This window comes from Podarcis muralis, chromosome 2 (genome assembly GCF_964188315.1).
Source record: "Podarcis muralis chromosome 2, rPodMur119.hap1.1, whole genome shotgun sequence".
Classification (NCBI taxonomy): Eukaryota; Metazoa; Chordata; class Lepidosauria; order Squamata; family Lacertidae; genus Podarcis; species Podarcis muralis.
Genome location: NC_135656.1, coordinates 7,534,727 through 7,556,593, shown reverse-complemented (window position 1 = coordinate 7,556,593; position 21,867 = coordinate 7,534,727). Strand labels below are relative to the sequence as shown.

General features: G+C 47.8%; 1 protein-coding gene across 2 annotated transcripts in view; it reads right to left on the bottom strand.

Moving 5' to 3' along the window:
* The window catches only part of GALNT6 (polypeptide N-acetylgalactosaminyltransferase 6), a 57,567-nt gene extending 35,903 nt beyond the window's left edge, over positions 1 to 21,664 (bottom strand). The window contains exon 1 of one of the 2 annotated variants that reach the window (XM_028721478.2): positions 21,501 to 21,664. The gene's annotated coding sequence lies outside the window, so the exon portion shown is untranslated. Of the gene's footprint in view, positions 1 to 932; positions 1,083 to 21,500 lie in introns of those variants that run through there. The other variant, XM_077923825.1, reaches the window with a different exon arrangement.
* Positions 21,665 to 21,867: the final 203 nt, after the last annotated feature.

Here is a 21,867-nt window from a genome sequence, read left to right as displayed (position 1 = left end):
GTCAGGGTTTTCCTGGACGTATGGCAACCCTGCCCTGTGCCATGTTGGAGGGTATGCAATATGAGATCTGGAACACTCCCCTCCACCACCGATCCCTTTGTTATTGTGGAGGATGGAGCGTTAAGAGAAGCCCAGAAGAATTATAGGGAAATACTTCCCAGACTTCGGGACGCGGGTGGTGCTGTGCGTAAAAGCCTCAGCGCCTAGGGCTTGCCGATCGAAAGGTCGGCGGTTCGAATCCCCGCAGTGGGGTGCGCTCCCGTTGCTTGGTCCCAGCGCCTGCCAACCTAGCAGTTTGAAAGCACCCCCGGGTGCAAGTAGATAAATAGGGACCGCTTACTAGCGGGAAGGTAAACAGCGTTTCCGTGTGCAGCTCTGGCTCGCCAGAGCAGCGATGTCACGCTGGCCACGTGACCCGGAAGTGTCTCCGGACAGTGCTGGCCCTCGGCCTCTTGAGCGAGATGGGCGCACAACCCTAGAGTCTGTCAAGACTGGCCCGTACGGGCAGGGGTACCTTTACCTTTACCTTACTTCCCAGACCAGATAACACTGTTTGCTGTTGAATGAGCACAATGGAGGACTACTTCCCAGAATCTGCATGTTGCAGCAAGGTACAAAAAATGGGGAGGAGGGGAGAGGACCCGGAATCCGTCTTCCTTTTCCCTTGGCACACAGCTCTCTTTATCTAAGCAACACCAAATCTCTCTTTATCCAAGCATTAACATTGGGTTAAGCTGGAATTAGCTACCACACCTACTGCAAACAGGATGTCCTTTTCTCTTCTTGGTTTTGGGGGGGGGGGGGGAGGAAATACACAGTAAAGAATGATCCTCGCACGGGTTTGTAAGTTGCATTTTAAAAATAAAAGCCCCTGCTGGGGAGAGGGCTGCCGACTTTCCCCTTCCCGATTGAAATAGAATTACATCACTTACACTTTTCAGACTCGAGTCATTGATTTCATCCTGAAGGCAAAGAGGCAAGAGGAGGCAGATTTTACAGCCTGGAATTGATTCGTGCTATTTCGTTGCTCAGAGCTTCCTAAACCCTTTGAATTAAATAGCGTTGTACCAGCATATCTGTGTCTGTGTGCAATATATAAATGTAACATCTGATACTGACGCATGTCGCCGGAGCATTCTTAAATCCAGAAGCCTGGGAAATTATTACAAAGGCATGATAGTTCAGGCAGGCATGTGTTCTTCTAAATTAAGAAAATTTACTCGGGTGACAAAGGGCTCTGTCTTCACCCTTCAAATGCCACCAATATAGTGGTACCTCGGGTTAAGTACTTAATTCGTTCTGGAGGTCCGTACTTAACCTGAAACTGTTCTTAACCTGAAGCACCACTTTAGCTAATGGGGCCTCCTGCTGCTGCCACGCCGCCGGAGCACGATTTCTGTTCTCATCCTGAAGCAAAGTTCTTAACCTGAAGCACTATTTCTGGGTTAGCAGAGTCTGTAACCTGAAGCGTATGTAACCTGAAGCGTATGTAACCTGAGGTACCACTGTACTTGAAACTATTGGCTAAGACTCTGGGAGGCAGCAATCACCACCGTGTTCACCCTTCAAGTTTACTTTTATTTTCAGCAGAATCAGGAACACCACCGACAAAAAGCAAATACCGCTTCTGCATTGTGGCCAGGAAGTCCTTCCCTCCCTACAAACATATTTGCACAGTTGTGCAAAAATTACAGCACTTTGCATATTTTGGTAAAGTGACGACGTGTCCTGTTTTACAGAGGACAACCCCCTGGTTGACCGGCTGCCTGGACCAGTTTCCTATAATTTAAGCAGCAGCATCACAAACTAATTTCCCCACTTACGAAGGCGTCCCACCACAAATAATTTTCTTTTTGTAGATCTCCGAAGGTCAAATTCTTTTGTAGCAGAGAGAATCAGTTGAGACGCTTTCTCTGATTTGCAAATGGGTCCAGGGGTCCTAAAAAGGTTGGCAACCCCTCAGGTGGGGCAAGGCAGCTGAGTTCTGGATGTTGTGAAAGCACAGTAAACCCTACTGTCTAAGTTTACTATTATAGCATTTAATTTACTATTATATTGTGGGGTATTTCCCCCTGTGTCTGAGAGGCCAAAATAACTTGGCCAGCCTTGGATACTGTGTTTCTCAACTTGGGAAGGGATGACATTTGCCATTCGCCTTCAGGCAGCAAAATATCTTGGGCCTACCTGGGCCCTCTCCATTGTCCTGCGTAGGAAAGAGAGAGCGAAATATTTCCTGTTTGATGAAGGTAAAAGAGCACTCAGCCACAAGATGACTGGTTACTGTACTTAACCCCTGCAGTCTCAAGGTGTGTCTGGGACTCAAGTGACTTCTTTCTTTCTTTCTTTCTTTCTTTCTTTCTTTCTTTCTGCCAAGGACTTTCAAGAATGAAGGACAATCTTTGTTTTCGTTCAGCAAACAACAGACCCAGGTGCTGGTTCTGTGCAGAAAGGGATGTGGGCGCATGCAGAATGCATGTTAAAGATGACCCAGGACTGTGGTCTTTGTGGACCTGGTTAACCCAAGGCAGGTTCCAGCACATAGTTAATCTTTTGCTACACCTTCAGGGCACAGCTGAGGAGGAATTCCCCCATAGGCCTGGTGGGCAAATGACCCTAATGCAGGCAGCCCCAAACTTGGCTCTCCAGATGTTTTGGGACTACAACTCCCATCATCCCTGACCACTGGTCCTGTTAGCTAGGGACGATGGGAGTTGTAGTCCCAAAACATCTGGAGGGCTGAGTTGGGGGGTGCCTGCCCTAATGGGAGAGAGGAACAGAAAAACCTCTTGGCATGACAAGGATTTCTCTGTGCTGTTTGTCCACAGCACAGAGAGCCAGTGTGGTGTAGTGGTTAAGAGTGGTAGACTCGTAATCTGGGGAACTGGGTTCGTGTCTCCACTCCTCCACATGCAGCTGCTGGGTGACCTTGGGCTAGTCACACTTCTCTGAAGTCTCTCAGCCCCACTCACCTCACAGAGTGTTTGTTGTGGGGGAGGAAGGGAAAGGAGAATGTTAGCCGCTTTGAGACTCCTTCGGATAGTGATAAAGCGGGATATCAAATCCAAACTCCTCCTCCTCTTCTTCTTCTTCTTTTTCTTCTTCTTCTTCTTCTTCTTCTTCTTCTTCACATGCGTGAAGGCTGGAAAACGTTCGTGCAAATTCCCATGCACACAGAATTGCAAGGACAAAGGAAAAAACCCACCAGAACGGACGATGTTCCCATTCAATTTGGTGGGGCTTGTGCAGAAGAATGGCTATATTGTGCCCCAAGAAGTCTGGCCACCCTTGTCAAAGCTGTTCAAGGTTAAGGAGCAAAGGCACAGTCCGTTTTCCTACTCCTGGCTTTCTGCCTGTACAATGTGTGCGGAGCTCAGTTCTCTAGCTGGGGCCAACCTAATTTGTTTTACCAAGCAACCCCTTGTCTGCAGGAACCTTTTGACATGGCACACCGCCTCTGAGCCTGCTCTCTTGTTGAGAGAAGTTGCAGGCAGAATAATGAGACTCAGTCTGAGAAGCAGTTTGATACACAGAGCAGCCCAGGTTAGGACAGTCTGACAGTGTTCACGGCTCTGATTTCTAGGAGCGTTCAAGACGAGGGATGAGCACATCTGTCCGTTTTGGTTTCTCCCTGTTTCTCCTTTTCCCCATCTTCAGTTCCATTCTCCACATCAGTTTGCATTTTCTTTAATTTTTTTAAAAAGTCCCCGTGAAAATTCACCAGCATTTTAGCACTCCTACGTTTGCATGCAGTTTTGCCTCATATTTACTTATTTGCAACCCTCAATTCCATACACCAAGGTGATGACCAACACAAGTATAATAAAAAATAAAAATAAAAAATTGTCCAGTAGCACCTTAGAGACCAACTAAGTTTCTTCTGGGTATAAGCTTTCGTGGGCACGCACACTTCTTCAGATACCATCAATCAATCAGAATGAATCAAAATCAAAATCAGTCAATCAATATCTGTAATACATGATTAGAAACATCAATAAAACAGCAATAGATAACTGGTTGGTTAAAGAGAAGAGTAATTATGCTGTAAAAGACTATTTTAAAAGTGCATTTTTAAAGAGACATTTGAACAAAGACTGGCAGGGGATTCCACAAATCAGGGCCTGCCGTTCTAAAGGTTTCGTCCATAGGGAAGACCAACTGAACCTCTGGGGTGTGGGGAACCACCTAATGTCCCCTGTCAGAGGATCTATGTGATCAAATATACAAGTATACCAATTTTTACAATGCCATTTCCCCTAATAGAATGTACTTTGCTTGTTCATTTCACTAACAAATGCACATTTATGCAAACTTTATCTCATTATTTGCATTTGTGTACACCTTACTTGGCTGAAAAGCCACAATGCAGAATTCAGAAAAGTGTGAATTTTGAAGGCCAGCCATGTGTGGATTTTCTTCTTCTTTTTCTTTGGAGAGTTCTGATTTGGTAAGTTTGTCTTTAAATGCAAACTGAATTGAAATTCTCTCCCTCCTCTATTCTGCATGGCTTTCTTCATATGTAGCAGTGCTATGGTGAATAGACAGCAGACTGATTCATACAGAGCAACATTCCATACCTGCAAATTACACATCTATGTACTGAAAAGCATTTCAACCCAACTTTCAGGTCACACTGCCCTTGCAAATATTTAAACACACAAATCATAAAAACATCACATCTCTCAATTCACAAACTGCAACAGTTAAAACAGAGCTTTCCAAACTGTGTGTTGCGACAGGTTAGTGCGTCGGCTGCAGTGTGTAGGTGTGTTGTGTGAAAGCTCCCTGCTCTCTTCCTGGGGATGGAAAGGGGTTAGTTTAATCGCGAAGTATTGGAAGACACAAGATTTACCCACACAGGAAGAATGGCAGATGAAGTTGATGGACTACATGGAATTGGCGGAAATGACTGGCAGAATCCGAGACCAGGGAGAAGAATCGGTGGAAGAAGATTGGAAAAAGTTTAAAGACTACTTACAGAAATACTGTAAAATTAATGAATGTTAGAAAATTGTTGGAATGAAGTTATATGGCTTTAGTAGAAATGTTATAAGGAATTAGGTATAGATAGATTAATAGGGTATTAAAGGGAAAAATAAGGTTAGAATGTGTTAAGATAATTATAGGATAGAAAACAGAGGAAGATGGAGAGGAATTGCTGAAACAATTAAATAGAAGTGGAAGACAAAAAGGGAGGTGTGAGGAGGTCGTGGAAACAAGTGAATGAAAGATAAGATATTGAAATTGGATTGTGTTTTGAATGGTTTTTGTTTTGTTTTGTTAATAGTTTGTGTTAGTGTTTTGTAGTGTTTTTTGTATTGTATTGTATTGTTGTATTGTTTTTTTGGTTTTTTGTAGTGTTGTGTTTAAATTGTTGAAAATTAATAAATATTATTTTAAAATAAAAAAAAGGAAAGGGGTTAGTTTAACCTCTGGTTTGCTAGAAAAACTGATTCACTGTGCCGCGAAATGATGCCCATCTAAAAAGTGTGTCACCAAAATGAAAAGTTTGGAAAGCTCCCCAAACACAAATCAAAACAAACGTGGATTGAAGGGTTTTGTTTTTTTTAAAAAAAGTCTTTGGAGTACACACACACCCACACCCACACACACACACACCCACACACCAGTAATGACAGAGCCATGCATATTTCTCCAGGGATGAAATTCCAGAGATGTGGGGCCACATCAAAAAAGACCCTGTCTTTGGCATCCAGCAATCTAACAGGTCTTACCAGCAGACAAAAGAACAGGGCTTCCAATACTGATCTTCAACCTTGGGCAGGCTCACTGAAGCAAGCAAAGGCGTATTTTCCCATTCCAATTGCTCCTGGACCACATGAATTGGCAGGAGCAGCACTGTGGCCAGGGCAGGCGATTGTAATACAATAGCCCCAAAGCCTCACAAAAGCCTTTTAAGTTGGTTTGGCCTGGAGACTGTCTTCCTGCTGCCATGGCTCCTAGCATGGAAATCGGACAAGTGCGAACACGCAAACCTGTAGCAGACAACCACACAGCTCCTTTGAGATAAGGAGGGGATCAGAGAAATCAGGAGGAAGCCAAGTCAGGGCTGTGCTGCTACGAGGCATCTGCTCAGCGGTTTCAAAGTGGTTTCAGCTTTTAAGCTGCTTGTCTCTTTTTATTTACGCCTTTGTTGTGGGCGATAGTTTTAAATGTCCATTATCCTAAGCTAACTTGAGTGCCCAGTTAAGCATACAGGTAGTAATATTCAGTGGCACAACCTCTAAAAACACACACACACACACACACACACACACACACACACACACACACACCCTTTCCTTGCCTCGACGCCAGGATGCACATGTCATATGGATGATTCCAGTGTTGTTTTTCTAGAAAAAGAGGTACTGGAACTCACCATGAACATCTCCCTTGTTTTCTTAGAATGGCAGTGGCACCTACCTGAGAGGTGCTGGAACTGAGTTCCTGTGAGTTTCCCCTGAGAAAAAGCCCTGGATGAATCACATCTCAGATGTGCTCTACATCACTACATAAACCTTCTTATTTTAAGAGGATCACCGCCACAAACCTGCTGAGGCCTGCATTTCAGTAGGAGCCCACTGCCCACCCACTCTGCACCTCTGGGTCCCAGGGAGAGTAGAAGCAACAGGTGGGAGCACAAAGGAACAAGAACAGGATACCCAATATCCCAAGGATCACATTCGGGATGCTCGTTTTTTTGGCCCTGAGCTCTGGAGTCAGCCAGTTGAGTGGTGCGAGAGCACAAGTTAACCCCCCCCCTCCAAGTGTCTTTTGGTGCTCTGGTGCGATCCAGCTGATTCACATGAGAGCATTAGACCAAAAGCAAGTGTCTTTTTATCTGATGATCTGCACTGGACCCAAAAATGGGACATTCTGGGATCCCATTAGAACCCAGGGTGGCTTCTGTAATTCTGTTTTTAATGGACATTTTTATTTTCACACGAACCACTTACAACTGCTTATTACTACATTGTACAGTTACAAACACCTCAGGTTACAAATACTTCGGGTTACAGACTCTGCTAACCTGGAAGTAGTACCTCGGGTTAAAAACTTTACCTCAGGATGAGAACAGAAATGTCACGGCAGCAGTGGGAAGCCCCATTAGCTAAAGTGGTACCTCAGGTTAAGGACGGTTTCAGGTTAAGAATGGACCCCCGGAACGGATTAAGTTTGTAATCTGAGGTACCACTGTATTAAGTTGTATATACAATTAATTACAGTGGTACCTTGGTTCCTGAACGGCTTAGTTGACGAAGAAATTGGCTTTCGAACGCCGCAAACCTGGAAGTAAGTGTTCCGGTTTGTGAACGTTTTTTGGAAGCCGAACGTCTGTTTCGGCTGTCGGCATTTTTTCGGGGGCCAATCAGTCAATCAGAAGCCGCGCCTCGGCTTATAGAATCATAGAGTTGGAATAGACCACAAGGACCATCGAGTCCAACCCCCTGCCAAGCAGGAGATACCATCAGAGCACTCCTGACATATGGTTGTCAAGCCTCTGCTTAAAGACCTCCAAAGAAGGAGACTCCACCACATTCCTTGGCAGCAAATTCCACTGTTGAACAGCTCTTACTGTCAGGAAGTTCTTCCTAATGTTTAGGTGGAATCTTCTTTCTTGTAGTTTGGATCCATTGCTCCGTGTCCGCTTCTCTGGAGCAGCAGAAAACAACTTTTCTCCCTCCTCTATGTGACATCCTTTTATATATTTGAACATGGCTATCATATCACCCCTTAACCTCCTCTTCTCCAGGCTAAACATGCCCAGCTCCCTTAGCCGTTCCTCATAAGGCATCGTTTCCAGGCCTTTGACCATTTTGGTTGCCCTCCTCTGGACACGTTCCAGTTTGTCAGTGTCCTTCTTGAACTGTGGTGCCCAGAACTGGACACAGTACTCCAGGTGAGGTCTGACCAGAGCAGAATACAGTGGCACTATTACTTCCCTTGATCTAGATGCTATACTCCTATTGATGAGGCCCAACATTCGCGGCTTGTGAATGTTTTGGAAGCCAAATGGACTTCCAGAACGGATTGAGTTCGAGAACCAAGGTACCACTATAATTAAGTAGTTAGTTAGTTAGTTAGTTAGTTAGTTAGTTAGTGGCAGAACTGAGTGTGCGCGCCATATATCTTGCCATACCTCCCTTAAGCTTGCCTGCTGCCCTCAGGTGACATGGATGCTGTCCCTTGCTAGCAGGTATCTGTGGGAGGGGAGGGGAGGCAGGGGAGGGGGCACTTCCTTGTCCTTTGCCTCAGCACTGGCGGAGGAAGGGAGGGGCGGGGAGAGCGCACCGCCCCCAGTACCATCGGGGAGGGGGTACCATCGCGGCCACTGCCCTGGATAGGTGCTGTGCAATCCCCACTGCCCTGGGCATCATGGCTCTGCAGGCGGTGTGCTACGCCCCCGGGACGCATGCCACGCCACCCTGGATGCATGCCATCCATGCCCCCACCTGCTCTCCCCCCCCAGTACCGGACCATGCAGCTTCACCACGGTGCCTCAGGCAGCAAAATGTTTGGGGCTGACCTTGATGCTTGCTGACAAAGCTCATACACACAGCGCTGCATAGGGAGCTAGGCTGTACTCCCTCAGACCATCTGTCCGTTTCATTCAGAAATGTCCATGGTTTGAATGGCAGCAGCTCTCCAAGATCCCAAGCAGAAAGAGGTCTTTCACACTGCCTAGTTCCCCTGAGATGCCAGGAACTAAGCCTGGGATGTTCTGCATGCAAAACAAGCCCTCCTCTTCCAAACCAGGTACCCTTCCCACAAATCAAGTGGGGGAGAGTTCCCTCTTCACTACTTTTAATTACTCTCAACCTGCTTGCATGTGAAGACCACATGTCCACTTAGAAAACAAGCCAAGCAGAGTCCCAAACTGTGCTTCTTAGGCATAGTCGTACCTTGGAAGTCGAACGGAATCCATTCCGGAAGTCTGTTCAACTTCCAAAACGTTCAGAAACCAAAGCACTGCTTCTGATTGGCTGCGGGAAGTTCCTGCAGCCAATCGGAAGCCGTGGAATCCTCGCCGGACGTTCAGGTTCCAAAAATAGCCATATTTCCAGTTATCAGGTCATATTTCCAGTAATAGGTCATATTTCCAATTATCAGACCATCCAAGGATTACACTTTAGAGAAGAAAGAATAGAGTATTGCCTTGAATCATCATTTCAAGCAAAGGCTGGCTAAGCCGGCCGCAGTGGAGCAGAGGAAGCAAGTCATATGAGGATAAGCAGAAAGGAACCACACCAGGTTTTCCGTGTGTGTTTGCTTTTATTTCATACAAAGGTGAACAAAGAGAAAAAGGAAAACACCTTGGCTCACATATACGCACTGATAGCATTAAGGGCTGCACCTGTTTAGAGGGGTGTTGCATTTGTAACCAGGGGCGGAGAATAGTTTTCAGCCCAAGGGCTATATTCCCTGGCAGGCAATGTTCTGGGTGCTGCATGCTGGCGATGGGCAGGGTCAGAGGGAGAAATGTGCCCAGCAACGGATATGACTCTTACCATTGTGCAGTTGGCTACATTCCAGCCATGCAAAAAGTAGAAGTTCCTACACCCCACTCCTCCTCCTCCTCCTCCTCCTCCTCCTCCTCCTCCCAGTCTCTCCATTCAGGGGCAAGCCAGGGGCAGCGTCACAGCTGAAGATCAACTGTGTGTACACACACACTTCTTATCCAATAAAATAAGCCCCCAAGCTCAATTTCTTCAGCTCCTAATGATGGGAATCAGTAATAACTCTCCTTTAAACCTAACTTCATTTTTATTGGCTGGCATGGATTATTACACATCATAAAAGACTGCCCAATTTGTCAACTAGGCTGAAGACAATCCATGTTAATGTATGGGGTACAGATTTTGAGAGGGGATGTTTATAACTAGCCAGTTATGGCAGTGCCCTTTGTATGCATTGATTCTGATGCTCTGTCTCTGGTCTTGGCGATTTGTGCATCTCTTTCGCCCTCCCTCCCTCCCTCCCTCCCTCCCTCCCTCCCTCCCTCCCTCCTTCCTTCTCTCTCTCTCTCTGTATCAATGAGCAATACATTTTGAAATATTTGAAACAGTATTTTAATATTTCTTCTATATTGGTTTTTAGTATTTCTACTGTGTTTGTGGGACGCGGGTGGCACAGTGGGTTAAACCACAGAGTGTAGGGCTTACCGATAAGAAGGTCAGTGGTTCGAATCCCTGAGACGTGGGTGAGCTCCCGTTGCTCGGTCCCTGCTCCTGCGAAGCTAGCAGTTCGGAAGCACGTCAAAGTGCAAGTTGATAAATAGGTACCGCTCCGGCGGGAAGGTAAACAGAGTTTCCGTGCGCTGCTCTGGTTTCTCCAGAAGCGGCTTAGTCATGCTATCCGGTAAAGCGAGATGAGCGCTGCAACCACAGAGTCATCTGCAACTCGACCTAATGGTCAGGGGTCCCATTACCTTTACAGTGGTACCTCGGGTTAAGAACTTAATTCGTTCCGGAGGTCCGTACTTAACCTGAAACTGTTCTTAACCGGAAGCACCACTTTAGCTAATGGGGCCTCCTGCTGCTGCCGCACCGCCGGAGCACAATTTCTGTTCTCATCCTGAAGCAAAGTTCTTAACCTGAAGCACTATTTCTGGGTTAGCGGAGTCTGTAACCTGAAGTGTATGTAACCCGAGGTACCACTGTACTGTGTTTGTAAGTCGCTTTGCGTCATTTTTATGACTAAAGTGACAAATAACTAAATAATACAAAGCAAACCAGGCGTAGTACTTGTAAAATAGTACTGGTTGCTACAGCAAACAGATAATTTGCCACTGGAGCCTATAAATCATGGCAGCCGCTACCCGAGAAACAGTAAACTGTGCAATAGCAGCCACTTCCCTCACATTCAGCACCAGCCACTTCTGCAGGTGCCAAAAGGCTCTAGGAAACAGAAAGTGATTCACAGACTTGAGGAATCTCAAGGCAACACCACCATGTGACCACTCATAATATACTACCGGTTGAAGTAGACGGTGGAAGCAGCAGTTGCTTAAACAAGTTGGGACCAAGCCACACAACAGATTAAACCTACTAAACTGCTTGCTTTTAACTGAAGCAGGAAGTTCAAATGTCACTCAGCCACAATCTGATCTCAGGCAAGTTGCTTCTCTCTCAAGATGCTTCCAGGAGGGGGCTTAATTTGCAGACAGGAAATCAGTACAGTGGTACCTCGGGTTACATACGCTTCAGGTTACATACGCTTCAGGTTACAGACTCTGCTATCCCAGAAATAGTGCTTCAGGTTAAGCACTTTGCTTCAGGATAAGAACAGAAATCGTGCTCCGGCGGTGCAGTGGCAGCAGAAGGCCCCATTAGCTAAAGTGGTGCTTCAGGTTAAGAACAGTTTCAGGTTGAGTACGGATCTGCGGAACGAATTAAGTACTTAACCTGAGGTACCACTGTAACAGGTTTTGTTAAAAATATATATATTTATCGGATTGTCCCTGGAAGGACTAATCCAGTGAGTCAGGGGTCTGGCTAGCATTTTGATGCCAAACGCGTTGTATGGAAAAAAACCACCACCAAGCAAACTTGCATGTAGGGAAAGCACCAAGCTTATCCCACCAGCAACGTGGAGATAACCCAGGTGTGGGGAACCTGTGCCCTGCAGATGTTGCTGAACTAAAACTTGCACCATCCCTGGCCATTGGCGATGCTTGCTGAGGCTGATAGGAGTTGGAGTCCAGCTCCCCCACACCTGAGATAACCATAGGAATCTGGATTATGGCCTAGATTACAATACAGTGGCACCTGGGGTTAAGAACTTAATTCGTTCTGGAAGTCCGTTCTTAACCTGAAACTGTTCTTAACCTGAGGTGCCACTTTAGCTAATGGGGCCTCCTGCTGCCGCCGCCGTGCAATTTCTGTGCAATTTCTGTGCAAGTTCTTAACCCGAGGTACTATTTCTGGATTAGTGGAGTCTGTAACCTGAAGCGTCTGTAACCTGAAGCATCTGTAATCTGAGGTACCACTGTACCTAGAATCCTGCCTAGAAGCTGCCTCTATTCCCGCCCTAATCTTGCAATCACAGCTTCTGGCATCTCCTGGATGAGCAAATGATAGGAAGGAAAAGTCCACAAAATTTCCATACAATGAGCCTTTTCCAAAGCTGGAATGCCATCAACATGTTCTCGAATGAGCACTGAAGGTTCCTCAGCTGGTTTCCATCAGCCTTCTTGCCATGGGGCAAGCACCCCCAAACTCGACCCTCCAGCTGTTTTGGGACTACAATTCCCATCGTCCCTGACCACTGGTCCTGTTAGCTAAGGATGATGGGAGTTGTAGTCCCAAAACAGCTGGAGGGCCGAGTTTAGGGATGTCTGCCATGGGGCAAAGAACAAAGGGATGTCTGCCATGGGTCAAAGGGTGTGAGATTTATATTGGGAAATGGTTGTGGGGAGGATGGGTTAATAACTCGCTCCTAATCAGACACAAAAAAACAGGGAGGAGCTCCTGATCACAGATCACCTGGGCCTCTACTTACACCCTTATTAACTGCTCCAATGAGCCTTCTCTGGTATTCAAGAGCATCTTTCTGTCACCAAGAAAACACTGGGAGTAAAAATAATAATAAACGCCCTGGGGAGTGGCATCCATGTGTGTACATGGAGTGAAGAGAGGCACAATTGTAGCCACATCTGTCAAGTTCCTTTCGAGCGTGAAGGCAAAAGGGATTATTTGCCTAAAAGATGAAATCTGAGAATTTCAGAAGCCAACACTGTCCAATTGCATTCTGGATTTTAACTCAGTGTAAAAACCAAGAAATCCACCTGCTGCATAGCCAGCCAAGACCTGAGGCTGCCGCTACGCTTCTGCAATGGCACGGCAGATAGCAGCTTTGAGATAAGGTCTCCAAGTACAGCACACCCAGGGTATCGTTTTGAGAAATCAATGTGCATTTGTAATCCTTTGGCTGCAAGCACTACAGATGCCTTTCCCTCTAGATGTGCCAACTCTTCGGGGGGAACTGTAGAGAGGCCGAGGGAGCGCGCAGTCTGTATGGTTGCCACACATGCGCAGTCCTTATGGCCTCCCCTACATGCGCACTCCGTATGGGCTACCCAGCCCTGGGTGCCGGAGAGGGTTCCTCTGCCACTGGTCAGAATGCCTGGCACTCATGTGAACAGAGCACATTCCAGAATCTTCTACAAAATTCAGCAACACAGCGGTCAAATTGACATAAACAAGTTTCCTTGACCATAGGAAATCTGGATAACCACTGCCAGTTACATCACACTGGCTCACAAGAATCATGCCTTTCAGGAATCTGAAATCTTTAAAGTAATCAGGCGCTCTTTTTTGAAACGCATTCAGGATGCCAGGAGAAAATTGTTCCTGGGGCCGAAACACTTGGCTGCAAGCTACTTTCACTTCAAAGCACTCCATCATTAACAGATGATATAATTGTAGGCTTAGGTTTGCTACTTGTGAAATAGGCCTTGCAAAATATGACAGAGCACATTAACAGCCCATGTCTCAGACAAAGAAGGCTTTTTGATGGAATGCTAGAAGAGGCAATTCATCCAGTTTACTCCAGTGGGAGGGGGGGGGCTGAGGTGAGGAGCAGGTTCCGCCTCCATCCAGACTGTCAGTATTTTGTGGGAGGAATTCAAGCGCATTCTGGGAAATTTAGGTTTGCACAATTAAAGTGAATTAAAGCACACTGTCACCATAGGGCACGGGTGTCAAACACAAGGCCCGCGGGCCGAATCCGGCCCGCCAGACCTCGTCACGTGGCCCGTGTAGCCGCCGCCGGCCGCCAGCCTTCACCTTTTATTCTCGCCTTTTTTTTTTTGACACAAGAAAGCCGCCTCTTCAGCGCATGCGCGGCAGCCTACAAGCCAGAGAACGTCTGCCCTCTAGCGGCGCCGGCCATTCTACACAGGAAACCTCCACTTGTTTTTATATTGAGCGCATGCCATCCTGTGATGTGACAGATCCAACGGCTGCCTGAACCCTTCTCTCCTGTACTGTAAGTTTTTCAATAAATTGTACAATAATTGTACATTTGAATATCTACTTGCCATTATTCTGACTATGTTTCTGCTTTCAGAGCTAGTTATTACTTAAGGTAAAGGTAAAGGTACCCCTGCCCGTACGGGCCAGTCTTGACAGACTCTGGGGTTGTGCGCCCATCTCACTTGAGGCCGGGGGCCAGCGCTGTCCGAAGACACTTCCGGGTCACGTGGCCAGCGTGACAAGCTGCATCTGGCGAGCCAGCGCAGCACACGGAACGCCGTTTACCTTCCCACTGGTAAGCGGTCCCTATTTATCTACTTGCACCCGAAGGTGCTTTCGAACTGCTAGGTTGGCAGGCGCTGGGACCGAACGACGGGAGCGCACCCCGCCGCGGGGATTCGAACCGCCGACCTTTCGATCGGCAAGTCCTAGGCGCTGAGGCTTTAACCCACAGCGCCACCCGCATCCCTAGTTATTACTTACATTATTACAAAAAACAGTAATAATTGAATGCAGTGACAATAATTTATTATTGTAATGTAACAATGTAATTTATTATTTATGATAATAAAGAGTGGACACATAGTCCTACAGATACAACCGGCCCTTTGAGGGTGACCAAACTGCTGATGCGGCCCCCGATGAATTTGAGTTTGACACCCCTGCCATAGGGCAACTAATCCACTTGGGGGGTATGGGAAACAGACTTTTTGTGGTTGGGATTAGGAAAACAATGCAAAAATGCATTTTTGAAAGTGTGGAGCGAGCAGTCAGGGTACAATGTGTAAACACAATGCAAAGTAAATCAAGATTAATGATCGTTGTCATGTAATTGCCCAGCAAATGAATGAAAGTGAATGCTCAATGAAGTTCAGATATAAACTCTGTGTAAGCTTTCCGAAAGCAAATCAGGATGAGTGCTCAATAAACAGAGCATCTGGAGCAGCAATATAATACCACCCACAACTCAGAGTTACTATGACAAGGGAAGAGGATAAAGAAATCTCCTTGTCTGCCATTCTCTGCAACGTGTTCTTGGTATGTGCATTAAAAGGTAAAGGGACCCCTGACCATTAGGTCCAGTCGCGGACGACTTTGGTGTTGCGGCGCTCATCTCGCTTTATTGGCCAAGGGAGCTGGCATTTGTCCGCAGACAGCTTCCGGGTCATGTGGCCAGCATGAGTAAGCCGCTTCTGGCGAACCAGAGCAGCGCACGGAAACGCCGTTTACCTTCCCACTGGAGCGGTACCCATTTATCTACTTGCACTTTGAGGTGCTTTCGAACTGCTAGGTTGGCAGGAGCAGGGACTGAGCTCACCCCATTGCGGGGATTCGAACCGCTGACTTTCTGATCGGCAAGCCCTAGGCTCTGTGGTTTAACCCACAGCGCCACATGCGTCTCTGGTATGTGCATTAATGGGGCTTTATTCTGCTTCATAAGTTGTTCTGAAATGCTTCCCAAGAGCCGGTACATTATTGTTTTCCGGAGAGGCTACAGTGCCACAAAAGCAGGGCACTTCCACCATCACCCTGGAACGCTTGTGGTATGAAAAGTTACGGAACTGGAGCAGGAAGTTACCAGACATGCACTGATTGGAAATGAGGCAGCAGGATTGCCCTCAAAACTTTTGCAGGTGCAAATAGTATTGCAAATGGGTGGGGTTGGGTGAAACTGCCCTGACACCGTCATGAGCACAAATCTTCAGGAATGTGCAATAAGAGGAGCACCTGGAGGGGGTCTTCTGTGCATCTGTGCTGTTAATCCTCCTCAACCCTTTTACAGTGGTACCTCAGGTTACATACGCTTCAGGTTACAGACTCCGCTAACCCAGAAATAGTGCTTCAGGTTAAGAACTTTGCTTCAGAATGAGAACAGAAATCGTGCTCCAGCAGTGCAGCAGCAGCAGGAGGCCCTATTAGCCAAAGTGTTGCTTCAGGTTAAGAACAGTTTCAGGTTAAGTATGGACCTCCGGAACGAATTAAGTACTTAACCTGAGGTACCACTGTACTTTGTTTTAAAAAAGAGTAAAGGTAAAGGGACCCCTGGCCGTTAGGGTCCTGTCACGGACGACTCTGGGGTTGTGGCGCTCATCTCGCTTTACTGGCTGAGGGAGCCGGTGTACAGCTTCTGGGTCATGTGGCCACTATGACTAAGCCGCCTCTGGCGAACCAGAGCAGTGCACGCAAACGCCGTTTACCTTCCCGCCGGAGCGGTACCTATTTATCTACTTGCACTTGATGTGCTTTCAAACTGCTAGGTGGGCAGGAGCTGGGACCGAGCAACGAGAGCTCACCCCGTCGTGGGGATTCTGGAACCCCCCCCCCCCACTAATAGTCCCCACTTGAAATCATACATATTTATATTTAAGATGAAAGCCAAAGTTTTGATCAAAGCCCGCAGGTGATGGTGCTTTCAAATGTTCCTTGGTGTTCACACTGCTGTCCCCTTGAGTTACTGCTCACTATCAGCCAATATTTTTTTTTAAAGAAAAGGTAAGCGATCTAGCAAGTTTAGTCTTGCATCAGTTAACTCTGTGGCAAGAAAGGCTGTTATCTTTCAAGCAGCTGCTAACCTTTCCATGCAGGGCTGTCTAGCTGGCACAGAGGTTAACCCTTCATTTGAACTAGACTTTAAAGATGCAATCTTTATAGGTGCTTTCCTGAGAATAAACTCCATCGCACAGGATTTACCACAGAGCAGATGGGCACAGGATTGTACTCTAAATCCCCCACTTTCCCTCCATCTGAGGGAAAAGAGCACGAGGTAATCCTTTAAAAAAATAAAAATAAAAATGGTTTACTCTCACAACAACTTCACCACCTGTATAAAAGGTGTGCACTGGCCTTCGACAAGACCACTGCTGCATTTAAAAAAATCATTGTGGAGCCTGATCCTATGCACATTTACTCAGAAGCAAGTCCCATTGAACTCAATGGATCTTTCCCCCAAATACAGTGTAGAAGTCTGGAGTTTCATCTGCTCATTGAGGAGTTATTGCAGCATTTCTGGAAATGTAAGTTTGACACCCCCACACATAGCCCCTGTAACACATGCAATTTTGCTATTCAGTTTTGATATAGCCATTTCCGACCTGGGAGGAGAGGGGGTTGCGGGCAGAAATCCCTCCCACATCCCACGCGGGGGCTGGCCATTGCCCCCGCGAGACTAGGGAATCCCCGGGCGTGTCAGCGACCCGGCCCGCCAATCGGCGGACCGGGGAGGTGGGGCCTAGCCTATTTAAGACTAGGCACGCCCGGGGACCGCCCTCTTTGCCCCTTGCCAGCTGAGCGGTTTTTTCCCAACCCACCCACCCATTAGGTTTTAGGTAGCTTTGACCTTGCTATGGACTTCGGTTGGTCGCCGCAAGGGGCCTGGTAGGAATTTTTCCAAGTTGGCACACTTCGAGCCTTTTGGTTTTTTCGCCTACCTCGTAGCAAACGTCACAACTTATTTGGTGTTGGCGGTTAGGCATTGGCAGGGGTCATTGTTATGCAAATGAAGGGGGGAAGGAAACGCCATCACCTTCCCCAAAAAGAAATGGGTAGTCCGGTAGAGGACTCCGGGGGGCGTTGCCTTGTCCGAAACCTAGGGAGGTAAGGGCCTCTGGCACGCCCCAGAGCGGTGACACCCGTGGGATCCTAGTTGGCGTACTTCAACAGGACTCCCACGGCTTGTGGACAACCCTTCCCGGTCCCCATGCCGGGTAGTTGATAGGAGCCAATGCCTAAGGCCAATACCTTCCAATTCTGTAATCAATAAAGTTGTGGCCTTTTATGCCCATTAACCTTAAATACTGTGTCCAGTGTCTTCATTTCACATGGGGGAGGGGACTTGCCACGCAATTTAGACTCTGGACTGAATGGTGTTGATGGGTGGCTGGGTGAGCACCTTAGATGGCAATGTGCATTACTTCAAATTGTGATAATCCTCCAACATTTGGAGCTCTCTTGCTCATACTACTGAGTGGGGCGCTGGATGACTGCCCTGAAGTCTTGCCCCACAACCTTATGTTGACCTCCAGACAACAGTGTAACAATGAGTTTTGATCAACTGCTTTTCATTTGCGGTAGCTGCACATCATATTACCCACAGACTTCTCTTCCTGCCCCATCCACCTGTAACATCTGCGTAAAGGTAAAGGGACCCCTGACCATTAGGTCCAGTCGTGACCGACTCTGGGGTTGCGGCACTCATCTTGCTTTACTGGCCGAGGGAGCCGGCGTACAGCTTCCAGGTCACCCCATCGTGGGGATTCGAACCGCCGACCTTCTGATCGGCAAGTCCTAGGCTCTGTGGTTTAACCCACAGTGCCACCCGTGTCCCAACATCTGCATACACGTAAATAAATCTGCTGGAACGATGGAAGCCCATTGGTTCTTACAGTGCGATGGAGGTGATGATACTCAGTGTTTCCAGAAAAAATGATTGAGATGAGGCTGGCTGGAAGGGAAAACATCTAATGCTCAGCAGCAGCTCACCTACCTTTAGGCAAAGTTGGGGAGGGGGAAGGGGGAGGAAACGGAAACGAATGCAGCTTTGCAATGCACTGCTTACTGAAGACATATTGTGGTGCCATTGTCCCCCTAAGCAATTTTTGTTTGCATTTTTTTTAAAAAAGAAAGTCAAGTATAGGCTGTGGTCCTCCACAGGTCATGGGACTACAACTCCCATCATCTTTAATCTTTGGTCCACAGTGGCTGAAGCTGATGGGAATTGTAGTGCAGAACATCTAAAGGGCACTAGGTTGGGGAAGGTCAGTAACGTAGTGGTATAATCTGATCACAGACTCAGTTCATACATGCATAGGCGCCAACTTTGCACGTCAAGTTGTCTGCAGAAAGACTGGACAACCGAGATTTTTTTCCTCATCAGAAGATGAATGTAATCACTGTCACTTTTGCCATCTTGTGAGTGCTGCCCTGTGTTGAAGACAAAAAAATGACCCATGATCTGAGCACATGTTGAATCATTCTCTTGACATGGGCATACTTTTCACAGGGGGAAAAAAAGTGGGATAGCAAATGGTCCCAACTTGTGACAGGGGTTTGGGTGGACTGGGCAAGTCGCATCTCAAAAGAGAAACATCAGTGGCATGACTACAGCGTTTAATCTTTCCCTAATTGTAGTTTTATTTTTGTTGTTTGGTGGTGGTGGGATTGTGGTGTCTGCCAATCCAATCTTTCAAATGGATACAATAACTTCCCTAGACATTTGTGCTAAGTTGTCCAAAGCAACTAAGCTCTACTGAAAGTCTAAGCTGTGGATACAGATGTTCCTGATTAAACTGTTGCCTCCATTATCAACTGACTATCAGGGGTCAGCAAACTTTTTCAGCAGGGGGCCAGTCCACTGTCCCTCAGACCTTGTGGGGGGGCCGGGCTATATTTTGAAAAAAATATACAGGTATGAAATAATTCCTATGCCCCACAAATAACCCAGAGATGCATTTTAAATAAAAGGACACATTCTACTCATGTAAAAACACACAGATTCCCGGACCGTCCGTGGGCTGGATTTAGAAGGCGATTGGGCCGGATCCAGCCCCAGTTTGCCTACTCATGGACTAGGTAGTCTCCAACAAACATCTCTCACCCCCCCCCTTGCAATACTGGATAATACAACCTCCCTTACTGCATACATTGTTGAACATACTCTTTTCACTACAATTAGAACCACAGAATTGGAAGGGACCACAAGAGTAAACCAGTCCAACTCCCTGCAATGCAGAAGTCTCAACTAAAGCATCCAAAACAGATGTTCCTAAAAACCTCTGCTTGAAAGCCTCCAAGGAAGGAGAGTCTGGAGAAAGTCCATTCTGAGATTTGCTTTTCCCTGGTCTCTCTTTAGTAATAGGAGTAACAACTACAACAACAACTGCGGGTGGAGCTTAGAGCATTACTGCATCCCCAATTCCAATCACCTGCAACAGCCAGCAGGGCCAATAGCCAAGGATGATGGGAGTTGGAGTCCAACAACCATAAAGAAGGCTGATCGCCGAAGAATTGATGCTTTTGAATTATGGTGCTGGAGGAGACTCTTGAGAGTCCCATGGACTGCAAGAAGATCAAACCTCTCCATTCTGAAGGAAATCAGCTCTGAGCGCTCACTGGAAGGACAGATCCTGAAGCTGAGGCTCCGATACTTTGGCCACCTCATGAGAAGAGAAGACTCCCTGGAAAAGACCCTGATGGGAAAGATGGAGGGCACAAGGAGAAGGGGACGACAGAGGATGAGATGGTTGGACAGTGTTGTCGAAGCTACCAGCATGCGTTTGACCAAACTACGGAAGGCAGTGGAAGACAGGAGTGCCTGGCGTGCTCTGGTCCATGGGGTCACAAAGAGTCAGACACAACTAAACAACAACAACAACAACAACAACAACAGTGGAAATGAACGATTTTGGCTACTCCTGGTCTATAAAGTTGCATGCAATGGAATGGGGATCATCACTGCAACATAAAGGGCACCTTGCAAGCCTTCCCAAAGCTGACACACTCCAAAAAGCTGTCATGCCTAAATTTTCAATGCTAAATGAGCATTTGAACCTCACAGGGGGTATTTGGGTGCACTTGTGAATGATGTTAATGCAGGATAGGCGCAGCATTTCAAAATCACAGAGACGCAGACCACAGCCTGCTTTTAGGCAGAGTCGAAGGAGATTTGAGAAAAGTGCCGCTTCCTGTGGCGCACACATCCGCAGGAGCAACCCCCGCTTTCTGCCCCGATCAAGCAAGTTTTGCAGGTTTCGGTATTGGTTCGAAACCTGTCGGACCTGTGAACCAGAGACCCGAGTGCGATGACTGTGTCACAATAAGAAGCCACCCCTCCTTCAAGTCAGTCCGCGCGCAATATTCGACCCCACATGACCTTCAGTGGAAAGGGCTGGAAGGAACTGACAAGTGAATGGATAGTAAGGTGGTTTACTCCCAGTGGCAAAACCCGCTTTCCATTTGTTCAGGATAGTTTGAGGAGGGAGGGATGGGAGGGAGAAGATAGACAGGAGGAAGCCGCAGCCGCAGAAAGAGGATATCTGAAGTAGCCAGGTCCCATCTATCAACTCGCCTCCAACGCAACAGAACCATACCCGCCCCCCCGACATCTTTCCCAAGGCAATAGTTTAGCGAGACTAACAAACACAAAAATAAAGCCCCTCCCCTCTATTTGGATCGCCAGGGGTTAAAACGAGATTTGCAAAAAGAGGGAAAATATTAAAGCCTTCTAATGTATATTTGTATCACCAGTTGAAGCAAAGGACACTTTTTGGGGGGGATAGCCACGAATTCACCCCAACTCCAGGGGCAAGCCCCCCACGCCTTCAGCATCTACCCCACGGGACCCTGTCCCCAAATGCGCTTCCTCCTCAATCGGGAAAGCCACCGAGGATTGGGGGGGGGGGGGACGCGCGCCTGCCCCCACCCGGCCAAGGAAGGAGCTCAGCCCAGCGGCTCCCCAGTCCCAGAAGAAGTGGGTCCGCGCCCCGATTCCCGGAGTCCGAAGCACAAAGGCGGAGAGGCTGCACTCACCTCGCCCGGGACCACCTCGGCGCGGAGGTCGGCGCGCTCTCTGGCCGCGACTGCGGGGCAGCCTCCGCTCTGGCGCAGGTGGAGCCCGGAGGAGGCGGGTCCCGCCCGCCGGACTTCTCACCTGCCGCCGACCCCGGGCGAGCCAGCGGGAAACTCCGCCGCCCCAGGCACAGGTGTATCTCGGAGGAGCGGCGCTGCCGCTGGGTCCTAGGGCCGGCGCGCCCCCAGCCGGGCGCCTCGCGCGTTGGGTCCTAGCGCCCGGAAGCGCCAAGTGGGGAGGGACCCGCAGGGGTCATCTAGTCCAGCCCCTGGCAAGGCAGGAAGCAGCAGGCATTGGGCACACTTCGGGTCCCGCTTCATTGCTGAG